This window comes from Panthera tigris, chromosome A1, assembly GCF_018350195.1.
Source record: "Panthera tigris isolate Pti1 chromosome A1, P.tigris_Pti1_mat1.1, whole genome shotgun sequence".
NCBI classification, from domain to species: Eukaryota; Metazoa; Chordata; class Mammalia; order Carnivora; family Felidae; genus Panthera; species Panthera tigris.
In genome coordinates, this window is record NC_056660.1 from 166,002,707 (window position 1) to 166,014,054 (window position 11,348).

At 34.8% G+C, this 11,348-nt stretch overlaps 1 non-coding gene across 1 annotated transcript; it reads right to left on the reverse strand.

The window, feature by feature from the left end:
- Positions 1-8,615: 8,615 nt before the first annotated feature.
- Positions 8,616-8,700, reverse strand: TRNAR-UCG. Its single transcript has one exon. It is a non-coding gene; the product is annotated as a tRNA-Arg (tRNA).
- Positions 8,701-11,348: the final 2,648 nt, after the last annotated feature.

An 11,348-nucleotide genomic window follows, 5' to 3' on the forward strand; every position in this document is an offset into this window, starting at 1 on the left:
TCACAGAAATACCTAATACCTTATTATAAAACAAGCCAACCCCCACCCCCAAGAAAAAGCTGGAGAAAAAAAAAAAACAGACTTTATTATGAGTAGCAATATCCTTTTAAATAACAAAAAATAAATTAATATTTTTTAATGTTTATTTTTGAGAGAGAGAGAGAGAGAGAGAGAGAGAGAGAGAGAGAATGAGTGGGGGAGGGGCAGAGAGAGAGGGAGATACAGAATCTGAAGCAGGCTTTAGGCTCCCAGCTGTCAGCACAGAGCCTGATGTGAGGCTGGAACTCAGAAGCTGTGAGATCATGACCTGAGCCGAAGTCGACGCTTAACTGACTGAGCACCCAGGCACCCCTTAATCAATTTTTTAATTGCAAAGAGTAGAATAATACAGATAAATGCTTGACTAGTCATTTCTTTATGCCTAAGTTAGAAAGAAAGTTATGGCTTTGACATCTAGTTCTAGCCCTCCCCCTTTTTTTTTCAAATCAATCATTTTACAAATAAGGACACTAAGACCCAGAAAATTAAAGTTTTTCATCAGAAGTTATACATAAACCTATTACCTCTAGGCCCAATAGAATGTATTGAGTAGATAGTTGTAGTGCTAATTCCGTGAGGGGTCTCTGTTAATATATATACATATGCCAGATTTTGTTCATAATGTATTTAGAGTTAAACCAGTGTGAATACTAGTGACATGATTCCTATTTATTTGGATGGAGAGGCTACGTGTCACCAATACTCAAATTTGAGGCTCTTTTCAGTACAAATCATTATTGATCTGCTTTACCCTGTAGGAAAAGATAGTAGACTCAAAGAAAGAGAAGTTAGCTTTCATTTACTGTTCTAAGTTTTGACCAGACCCACATTTCAAGATTTTATCTTGAAATATTTATGCTTGCAAATCAACACAGCAAGAGCCACACTGTGCCCTTTTATAGTTCTTTTGAAATGAGAAAATGACTTCGCTGTTGATGACTTTATTTATTCACTCAGATTCTTCCACTTTATAGGTAACTCTTTGAGAATATATAAAGCCTAATAGAGTTTTTGCTTTTTTTCTTTTCTTTGTTTAGATTTTTTTTTTTTAATTCTCTGTAATTTTTCATTTAGAAAATACTTGGAGTAAGTAAGTAAATAACTTGAAGATAGAGTTAGGAATTTATAAAACTTTCTGGCTATAGTCTCTAATTCAATAGCTCCTGAACTTTGGACGGCTTATAAGGCTCATGATTTTGATGAATTCCATCACTTTTTATAGTGCCTTTGTCTTTCAATGAATGTTCAAGCTAAGTTTTTTATCAATTTCCTGGAAGGCCAGGTCTCTTTCTGGGCTATTTCATTAAGCGTTATGTATAACCGAAACATGTCTGCTGAATCCGCGTGCAGCAAAGGGCAGAGGAGTATGTATGTAAATCATGTGCCCCACTTCCTACCTGTGAGATGTCCTCCCAACGTAGTGATGATCAGTCAAACAGGTTTCCCAGGAAGCTCTTTAGGAGGACTATGGATATCTTTTCCTTTAAGTGATTACAAGGCCTTCTGAGACAAAGTCATTTTTCCCTCAGGCAATAATCTTTAATCTTTTAGGGTTCCAAAGGAGAATCTCATTTCTTGTACTCACATGACTTCAATCTTTGAAGATTCATTTCTCTGCTTAAAAAAAAAAATAAAATGAAATAAAATGGAAGGAAGGAAAGAAAGAAGGAAGAGGGAAATGAAAGAGGAAGAAAGGGAGAGAAAGAGGGAGGCAGGGGTCACATGTTTACATCCATCTTTGTTTGAAGGGAAAGCCTTAAAGCTTATTTATTCAAATAAAAACTTTATCTAAAATCTCTCCCAGATTATAATGAATTATAAACTGTCATTTGGCATAAGCCTCTCATCAGAAGTTCTAATACTAGCTATAGAAATATCTTAAAATTTTTTACACCAGAAATTCTTGAGCCATTACAGGGGCACCTGGGTGGCTCAGTCAGTTGAGCATCCAACTTCAGCTCAGGTCATGATCTCACAGGGTTTGTGGGTTCGAGCCCCATGTCAGGCTCTGTCCTTATGGCTCAGAGCCTGGAGCCTGCTTTGGATTCTGTTTCCCTCTCTCCTTGCTCCTCCCCTGCTCATGCTCTCTTTCACTCTCTCACAAAAATAAATAAACATTAAAAAAATTTTTTAAAGAAATTCTTGAGCCATTACAGTAAAAATTTTACCCTTTAGTAATTTTTGTTCTTTTAAGGTGGAAGTTATTTACATGAACAGCCCAGATGTAAAATAGTGATAGGCAACTCTGAAATAAGTTTGTGTCCAAATTTGAAATTATTTTGCTATTCATATAAATAGGAAGTGTAGCTACATAAAAAATATTTCCATTGAAATGAAATTTAGAAGGACAGGAAAACTTAAAGACAATGATCATCATTCAAAATAGCCCTTAGTACAAAAATGCTGATTATCTTTTTTTCTTCTTAAATTTTCCCCCAGGTTTACTGAGATATAATTGACACAAAGGACTATATAATTTTAAGGGTAACTGTACAATAATTTGGCTTACATATATTGTGAAAGGAATACCACAATAAGTTTAGTTAACATCCATCACCTATATAGATTTAAAAAGAAAAAAAAATTTCCTTGTGAAAAGAACTCTTAGGATCTGCTCTCTTAACTTTCAACGATACCATACAGCAGTGTTAACTATAGCTCTCACGTTGTTTATTACATCCTTGGCACTTGTTTATTTTTCAACCAGAAGTTTGTACCTTTTGACCACCTTCCTCCAATTCTACCTACTCCCACCTACTGCCTCTGGTAACCAGAGTCTCTTTTTGTATGAGTTTGGTGTTTTGTTTCCATCATTCCTTTTTTAGTTGTGTTTTAGTTTTAGATTTTTTTTTTTTGCTCTGTTTTGTTTTTGTTTTTTGTGATCCCACACCCAAGTGAGATCATAAGATATTTATCTTTTTCTGTTTAACTTCACTTAGCCTAATGTGCTCAAGGTCCATCTATGCCACAAATTCCTGATTTCCATTTTTTATAGCTGAATAATATCCTTTGTATATCCATATATACCTCACAACTTCTTTACCCATATATCCATGGATGGGCACTTAAGTTGTTTTCATGTTGGGCTATTGTAAATAGTGCTGCTATAACCATAGGGGTTGCAGATATCTCTTCAACAGAGATTTTTGTTTCCTTTGGATATATTCCCAGAAGTGGAATTGCTGGATTATATGATAGTTCTGTTTTTAATTTTTTAAAGGAAACTCCATACTGTTTTCCATAGTGGATGTGCCAGTTTAAAATGTGACCAACAATGCACACATTTTCCCTTTTCTCTATACCCTTAACCAGAATTTGTCTTTTTGACAATGGCCATGCTAACAGGCCTCAGGTGATATCTCATTGTGGATTTGATTTGCATTTTCCTGATGATTAATGGACCTGAACATTTTTTCATGTATCTCTTGGCTATTTGTATCTTATTTGGAAAAATGTCTATTCAGGTCCCTTGCCAACTTAAAAAAAAATTTTTTTAATGTTTATTATTGAAAGAGACAGAGAGTGAGCAGGGGAGGGGCAGAGAGACAGGGAGACACAGAATCTGAAGCAGACTCCAGGCTCCAAGCTGTCAGCACAGAGCCCGACATGGGGCTCGAACTCACAAACCACGAGATCATGACCTGAGCTGAAGTCGGACACTTAACCGACTAAGCCACCCAGGCGCCCCGCTAATTTTGTAATTGGATTATTATTGATTATTATCATTATTATTATTTTGCTATTGAGTTGTATGAGTTCCTTCACATATTTTGGAAATAACCCCTTATCAGATGTATGATTTGCAAATATTTTCCCATTCTGTAGGTTGTCTTTCATTTTTTTGACAATTTCTATTGCTGTGCAGAAGCTTTTTACTTTGGCATAGTCCCACTTGTTTATTTTTGCTTTTGTTGCCTTTACTTTAGGTATCCTATGTAAAAAAACTTGTTGCCAATATATTGTTGAGAAGCTTTTTCTCCTGTTTTCTTCTAGAAGTTCTGTGATTTCTGTTTTTGCATTTAAGTCTTTAATCTACTTTAAGTGAATTTTTGTGAGTAATGTAACATAAGGAACAACTTTCATTCTTTTACACCCGAACATCCAGTTTTCCCTGAAATGCTGATATCTGTCAGTAAGTTTTGTTGGCTTTTATAAAATGAGTCTCTTGAATTAGAATTTACATTAGAAGTGCATACACAAAAAGGCATTAATTCCACATTTGCTCAGGAATTGCTTGGTGTATTTTGTATTCAACTTACGCATATATGGCACACCCAGAAATTTTTTATATGATTTTGAGGTAAAAGGAAGCAAACTCAATGAATCTTCAAATCTGAAAGCTGGCAAATAGCAAAGCCCCTTTTATATAGATCTGTTGTGTACCCACAGAATTTGCCACTGTGTATGTAATTGCCACTATTCCAGTCATTAATCAACCAGGTGGCACACTCATGACCTAGTTTTAGTGGGAGGGCAGAAGGGGAATCTGAGGAATCAAATCGGTGCCACTGTGAATTAATCTGTATCCTCCATTTAAAGAAACATTTGGGTTGTTTCAGTGACTATACACCATGTGTCTCCTTTTGTTTGATTCAATAAATTTTGAGGATGTCTTGTGAATTCAGCTCTCAATATGGGATGGAAAGCATGATTTGTATACTTGTGCTTTTTTACACCACAACTGTTGAATTTAAAAATGCTCTCTTGTGGGCCCATTCATTCATCCATTTATTCATTATCCCTTGAGGTCATGAGCACCCAGGATTTACAAACAGTAAATAAACTATACCCTGGGGATTTATGTCATAAATAATATATATTGTTTTGTCATTAGAGGTTTATCCTTTTATGATGAAAATTGAGATGTTATTAAAAAATACAGACTAGAAAATAATAAAGCAATGATTATTAATATTTTTAGTATAGTGATTATATTGATAATCTAATATAAGTTAGCAGCGTTACATATATTATCTCATTTAATGAGATTTATTTATCCATTTAATAAATAACTGATATGAAGTCCATAGCAAAGCATCTGATCCAAAGCAAGTATTCAATGTATGGTTATAATTGTAATTCTTGTATATCAAGAATAATTGTATATCAAGTAATATTATTGTTCCTGAGAGCAAAGGGAATTTCTATTATGAAGATGTTAGGAACAGAAACAGATGATAGAGGCAGGATACAAATCTATGTATATCTGAATGAAAATGATTATGTTTTTGGTTTTCATGATGAACGCACTTATTACCTATGGACATGGCATATGGATTATGATTCACAGCCTCACTTGAGTTTGGGTTTCTCTTCTGTATCTTACTGATTTGCTTATTTCTGCCTAGTACATAATGAGGACATCTTGTTAACATTTAGACATTTAACAGTTCTAAGAGGAAGGAATGCACCAAGCCTAATACCTAGATGTGGAATGAAACAAGACTGATAATGAAGTTTCAAATGCTCTGTTTATGAATTAAGTCATAGAGACTCAAGTAGATTTCTTCCAAGACAGAATGAACTTTAAAAGAGTGATATTTGACTTTCTAAGTTGGGGACATTGTTATTTCTAAGTTTCTCAGTATATACAAATGGAGACCATTCTTGATAGGGTACTTAATTGCTTGATCTAGGCATGTGACCACACAAAGGAGAGGAATAGTCAAACCTGCTGCTAGTATCTAGAGTTGTACTCTCCAATATGCCAGCCACTAGACATGTGTGGCCATTTCAATTCAGATGTGCTGTAAGTGTTAAATATAAACTAGATTTGGAAGCTTTAGTATGAAAACAAGAATGATTTTTACCTTGATTATGTGTTGAAAACATAGTTTTATATTACGTTAAATCAAATACAATATTAAAATGTATTTCACTTTTACTTTTGTTAATGTAGTTAATAGCAAGTTTAGAATTACTAATGTGGTGTGAAGAATATTTCTCTTGGACAACACTGATCTAGAATGCCGTGAGGAATTTTCACCACCTTGTGGAAACTTATGGATAAGGAAAGGGGAAGCCACATGAGTGAAGGATTAAACATGCAGACCCAGACAAGACCACACAGAGATGGGGAACCATTTCATTAGAATATGGAGGATGGGTCATTCCAGAGCAGGGAGGCATCAATTAAATCACCATATTTCCTACAGTAGCTCACTAGCCTGGAGTGCCCCCCTCCCAGCATAAAAATCACTATCTTCCTTCTACACTTCATCATTATTATTATCCAGTGGTATCTTCAATGTCATCAGAGAATATTCATAGGATAGTAAGATTAAATACCTATGTTTTGCCTATATAGAAGATTTTCTCCTTTTAAATATCTAGAGGGCTTTAATTTGGTATCTTGTCATTGTTTAACTGGGTGTTAATTATGAATTTTTAAAAATTTCTTAATGTTTTATTTTTGAGACAGAAAGAGAGCATGAGCAGGGGAGGGGCAGAAAGAGAAGGAGACAAGAATCCAAAGCAGACTCCAGGCTCTGAGCTGTCAGAACAGAGCCTTATACAGGGCTGGAACCCACGAACCCTGAGATCATGACCTGAGCAGAAGTCGGAGGCTTAACCAACTGAGCCACCCAGGTGCCCCTATTATGAATTTTTTAAAGAGGTTTTTGTGTAATAGCTCTAGCCAGGAAAAGTGCAACACTGCCTACCTTCCTTAAATAATGGTGCCTTCATTCTATAGGAATTTCAAAATTGCATGGTTAAATATATAATACACACAAATGGCATTTTTATTTTCTATAAATTATCCCTACTAGTAATATCATTATCTAACCCATTACTCTTGGAGAAAAGTATGACAGGAAAGAAAAGATATAGTAACAAAAGGCAAATATGTATGTAAATGATAATATATTATTCCTGGCCAGCTTTTAATGAAATAAATGGCCATATTTTGAGATAAATCATCCCACTTTGGACACTGGTACTTACGAAAGGTGTTTGTGTAGAGTACCAGCAGGAAGAATTGGAATGTGAAATCACTCAGACCACTAGATCCCATCAAGACTGCTCTCATTTACTGAAAACTCCAGATGGAAATTTAAGGAGGAAAGAAGAGAGGAGAGGAGCCCAATTAAGACAGCTCAGGATTAATTTTCTGTAAGAAGCACAGTTACTCAGCTGCTTGACATTAAGTTCTTTCTATAACAAAGCCACATCTGTCACTACTTATCTTCTCTGTAAGCAAGGCAGGTATCATACTGCAAAATTTTCTAAGTAAGAAATTGTTCTTTTATATTCTTTTTCTCCATGAATTGTTTCCCAAATTCTGTCTTCTTATTTCTTCTGTTTCCCATTTATAACTAAAAAAAAAAAAAAATTGTGGTTCCTTTATATTGAAGTGTCTTTGGTGGCTCTCTCTCTCACATAAAGAATTGCTGAAGTAAAGAAATACTTCATGGTATAGAGAAAAATGTATTTCTAAATCTGTTCAGCTTGTGTTCATAGTTTTGCACATGGTTATTCACAGTTACTTTACATGTGGCTTATAAGAAATTTCTCTATTTCAGACAAAGCTATTTAATCAGCCTAATACTGGTATGGCTAATATAATCGTTAAACCATTTAGTTTGTATTGCAAACAGCAGTTAAAGTTATGTTTGGACCTATCCAGGAGTCAAAGCCTTTCGTGAATAGGTGCATTTCTCGCTTACCCAATGTTTCCCATGTGGGCCATCAGAGCAAAAGAGGGTGAGAAGGCCTGTATTTTATAATGTTTTATTTTTAATTTTTTTAATGTTTATTTATTTTGAGAGAGAGAGAGAGAGAGAGGGACAGAGAACAAGTGGGGAAGGAGCAGAGAGAGAGGGAGACACAGAATCTGAAGCATGCTCCAGGCTCAGAGCTGTCAGCCCAGAGCCCCATGTGGGGCTCAAACCTATGAACCATGAGATCATGACCTGAACAGAAGTTGGATGCTTAACTGACTGAGCCACCCAGCCACACTATAATCACTCTTGAGATAGAAACCAAATGGCTCATACCTCTCTTAGTTTCAGGGATAATCCTTTTATTTAATGTCTAAAAAAAAAGAAGGCAAGGACTACATCTCAGAGACCCAGAATTCTTTTCAGGAATAGGATTTCCTCCCTCAACTAATAATCTGTGACTGGTTGGGAAATATTTGTATGTTCCATAAATGTATCCTGGTGGCTATTTATCACCTCCAAAATATGCCTGGCCCTGTAGTGTCTTTATTATCTCTTCCTACATCTTGAGATTTGGTTCCTTTGTTTATGATATTATTAAACAGTGTTCTTTCCCTTCAGAGCACTCTCTCAATTAGTAGTTATGTATTAGGAGAATTATTTGATTATTATCCGTCTTCTTCATTTGACTGTAGTATCATAAAAAACAGGAATCATGTCTGTTTTCACAAATTTTTGTACCTTCAGTTCCTAACACAATGCCTTAGTTCATGGTGAGTACTCTTTTTTTTAAAAAAGTTTTTTTTAACATTTATTTATTTTTGAGACAGAGACAGAGCATGAACGGGGGAGGGTCAGAGAGAGAGGGAGACACAGAATCCGAAACAGGCTCCAGGCTCTGAGCGGTCAGCACAGAGCCCGACGCGGGGCTCGAACCCACGGACCGCGAGATCATGACCTGAGCCGAAGTCAGACGCTCAACCGACTGAGCCACCCAGGCGCCCCTCATGATCAGTACTCTTAAAGTAACTGAGATTTGGGGAGTGAAAGAACATTTATATTTTGCATGAATTGCTTTGCACTGAGTTGACAAAGGTTTGTCCTTAATTCCTAAAAGCTTATTTCAGGGCAAGATGAGTCAAACTATACTCTAGGATTAAGGATAATAGAAAATGTATAGAGTACCTTCGGACCCAGTACTCATCAGGTCTCAGAGCGATGCTCAGGTTCCCCCAGTGAAATGTCAGATATCTCATCACCTTACACCTAATCCAAACACCAATCACAGAGTGAGGATGACTTGGTGGGTCTTCCCCAGATTTTCTGCCACAGGATGTTTTAGAGTTATTCTCATTAGGAAGAAACTTCATTAGCACTTGGGATAACAATAAACACTCAGGAATAAGGACAATGTAATTATAAGGATCAATAAACTTCCAAACTCTAGCTTATGTTGTATTTAAAAAATATATATACTTTATTATGTATGAAATCTCCCACCACAAATCATATCAAGCCTAAAGATATACTAGTCAATTTTTAGGAAATATAAAATATGAAGAAAGAGGTAAAATGATGGGCTAATATCAGGAAAATCCAGTCTTTGGGAAATTCTATGAATCTAGTTACTCAACTTTTTTTTTCAACAAACAAATTGCAAGGGGAAAAAAAGAGATATAATGGAATCTATAATTAAATATTAATTATTTAGAATGAACAACTAAAAAAGACCTAAGAAACATATTGATCTCACTTGGATCCAAATTAGATCAAATTATTTTTTAATCTGGGCATTTGATGATAGTAAGAAAATATTAATTTTAAAGTCTGGTAATATATCGTGGTCTGTTTTTAACAGTCCATTTCTATCCAATTGAGATTTTTTTTTAAATTTGTTTTTAACGTTTATTTATTTTTGAGACAGAGAGAGACAGAGCATGAACGGCGGAGGGTCAGAGAGAGAGGGAGACACAGAATCTGAAGCAGCTCGAGGCTCTGAGCCGTCAGCCCAGAGCCTGATGCGGGGCTCGAACTCACAGACCGCGAGATCGTGACTTGAGTTGAAGTCGGACGCTTAACTGACTGAGCCACCCAGGCGCCCCTCCAATTGAGATTTTTTTAAAAATTCAGTTCATTAAGTTCATTGACTTGAACCTAAAAATTAAATAAATATCAACAAAGACTTAAATAAACATACAAAATCAACATGTCCAATCTATTTAATACCACCCAAGCAGAGTCACTTTCTTTTCATACTTTTTCCTAAAGTATGTCACAGTATTAGATTTAACCATTCCACCTGCAACACTACAGTCTTTTTACTTTCATACCAGTAAATTTCAGGATAAAAAGACATACCTTCATTTCCCAATAGCAAACAATTTTCATGCAAGAGAGGCACCTGATTATGAGCTTGTATTTAAGAAGAAGAAAAAAAAAACACTGGGAAACAGAGGAATTTACTAATTCTCTAGTGGGAGTCTATTGCTAATAATACACTGATTTTCACCAGGAATAATAAGTTAATACTTGATTGATTTGGGTAATCCAGTTAGTGCCAGATTTTTTGGTATATGTGTGTCCCAAGCATATTTTGAGATTTTAAAATTTTATGAGGCATACTTGAATTGGTTAGATTTCTAAAATTTTTTAAATTTGCAAGTTGTCTTTTTTAAAAGACTTTTTAATATAGTAATTTTTTATACTTTTATTAAGAAAAATAATCTATAAAAACAATTATAAATATTATTTAATCATGACATGAAATTTATAGATTGACATATATTAAACTTTTTCAAGAGATGGGACTCTAATTCATTGAAATAACAATATTGAAAACTGTAACACATTCAAGACTTTTAAAAATCTTTTTGTATTTCAAGATATCCTTTCTTAATAGAAACCTACAACCGAACCAGTGATATATTTAAATGTTTCTTTCTAAGGGCAGGGTTGATGGAAATTGAAGTAAATTATCATTAATAACAATATTAGATACTGTGGAAAAAATGAACTTTTTATTCAATCATACTTCTCTAGTACTAGCTGGTAGATACATTTTTTTAAATGCTGTCCTTCCATGACCTGAGGTGTGACAGAATGCGAGGAGGAATCCTTGTGATACTCTGATTTGGTATCAAAGCAAACATTTTAAACTATTATCTTTTCTCTCTCTTTTTTTGACAAAAAATTTTTCCATGAAATTTACCTTTTTCGAAAATCAAGAATAACTTCACTTGGCTTTTACATATTGATATTAAAAGCATTAAAATATAACTTCGCAATAAACTCAAGACCTTTTTAAAAAGCCTTTTCTCATTATATTTTTTAATAACAATGATGGGAGTGGTGTTTTGAAGTGTATTACAAAGGTGAGTGGATGAATTTTGCATGATGTTTTTATAGTTCCAAAAATTAATTTAATAATTAAAGCCTTGCAGGACATTTTGTAACAAAGGTAAAAGGCATCATGGAAGGCAAATCAAAAGGAGTATGTTCTTCATCAGGCTAAATGGTTTACACATCCATTAGGTCAGACACCCAGGTTGCTACTTCATAGCCAGTGTTCAGTGAAAAGTGGTGATTCCAGCTAGCAGCAGAATTACAGAGCTATTGAATAAAGAGGTCTTCTGAATCTTCCAACTTGAG